The following is a 2,108-nucleotide window of genomic DNA, read 5'->3' on the forward strand; positions in this document are numbered from 1 at the left end:
GTATCAGTTAAATCGGATTTTATACCTGAAAAGAAATAAAAGTTAATTTTAAGGACCCGACGGCCACAAGTGTGTAAAACTATAAATATGGCATTAAACCTTATGTACACATCTGTGGATAATTTGATGACTGATAACTCTGCAAAACTTAAAATTTAAATAAAACTCTACAATATACCTATACGAAAGGTAAAGTTTCCAATCATAACAGTAACATTAATAATATTGAAAAATATTAAAAATATAACTAAAAGATTTTTAAATTGAAAACTTATTGATCCATTTCCCTGGTAACACCTCCATAGCTTCTAAAATTTGCAAGCCAGATGGATGCTGCAGTGAAGACAAGAGGGAATTCTAAAAAGTTGCAATTCACAACCCCCGTCTGCAGCTTGGTAAAGTTCCATCGGAAAATGGACCTAGTTACTCTATAGGAGTAATACTAATATAAAATAAAAATGTATACCATTTTTATTTTTATACAATATATCTTGTAAAGTAATCCTTGAAAAAATATGTTACCAGATCTATTTTTTTCGATGACTGACACAAGAAAATGAATAAGATTTATCTAGTGGAGTATCCATTTGCTTAGCGTCCTTAAAACACCAAATTTCCAGTTCAACTAATTGCCAACTACTGCTATAATTTTTAGTATTTCTTACATAGTAAAATAGAAATGTGCTTAAAGAAACAATATGTTTTGCCGAATTCAAACTAAGAAATATTCACTAAAAAATATTCACGTTGATTAATTTGTACACATATATTATGTACGCGTAGTCCTACGAGGATATAGATCAAAGGCCAAATTATTCCTGTTGGTAATTTATTTGAATATAATTAAATCAAACCAAATTCTAGTGAATTAAAAGCACCTGACTCATGTTAATTAAAAATACAAAAGCTTATTTGATACAAGCAACATCTGGATAAAATATAAGCAATGGAAAATAGAGACTCCGTCAAGCCATCAATACACAAAACGTAACCGCATCCGTAATATCCATTATTTAATCAGGTTGAAGCATCAGGTGTCTACCTACACACTTTTCCTTGGTTCATCACATGAAAAATCATCTTTTGCAACAGATGTGTTGTCTAAAATCAAAATCGCGCTATTGCAACCTTGAACGCATGTACATCGGACATGTTTTGTTTAGGCATCCTTTTTTAACATCTATTTTATTTATTTTGTATTGAAATCAAGCATTGACTAAGGCAGAATCAGAGAAGAGTTAAGCCAAATGTCACTAACAGTTGTACATCTCCTATATCTTTCAATGCCATTATCATTATCATTTACATTGCCTTTTTCTTCACTCTTTTCATCAGAATGATGACTTTAGCTTGCAAGATAATCGTTATCATTGGCAGTTGCATTAGTATCACTGATGTTTAAAATTTCTTCTAATTTTGCATCGATTAAATCGAATTTTATACGTGAAAAAAAAAATAAAATTTAATTTTAAAGACCCCAAAACCACAAATGTGTACAGATATAAATATAACATTAAAACCTAATATACATATCTGCCGACAAATGTTTTTGATGACTGATAACTTTGCAGAAATTAAAATTTAAATAAAACTGTACAATCTATCTTGGAAATTAATCTTTAGAACAATATGCTACAAGATCTATTTTTTTTTTCGAGGTCTGACTTGCCAGTATTGTTCTTTCTAACAAGAAAAAGCCCAGGACTACGATAATTTTAAAGTATTTTTTACATAGAGAACGAAAATATGCTTCAAGGAACCATATGTGGATCCAATATTCAAATTAAGACACGTTTACTGAAAAATATTCACGTTGATTAATTTGTACACATAATATGTGTACGCGTAGTCCGACGAGGATATAGATCAAAGGCCAAATTATGCCTGCTGGTAATTTATTTGAATAGAATTAAATCAAACCAAATTCTAGTGAATTCAAAGCATCTGACCCATGTTAATTGAAAATACAAAAGCTTATTTGATACAAACAACATCATGATAAAATATAAGCAATGGAAAAGAGAGACTCCGTCAAGCCATCAATTCACAAAACGTAACCGCATCCGTAATATCCATTCATTAATCAGGTTGAAGCGTCAGGTGTTTTA

This window comes from Diabrotica virgifera, chromosome 4, assembly GCF_917563875.1.
Source record: "Diabrotica virgifera virgifera chromosome 4, PGI_DIABVI_V3a".
NCBI classification, from domain to species: Eukaryota; Metazoa; Arthropoda; class Insecta; order Coleoptera; family Chrysomelidae; genus Diabrotica; species Diabrotica virgifera.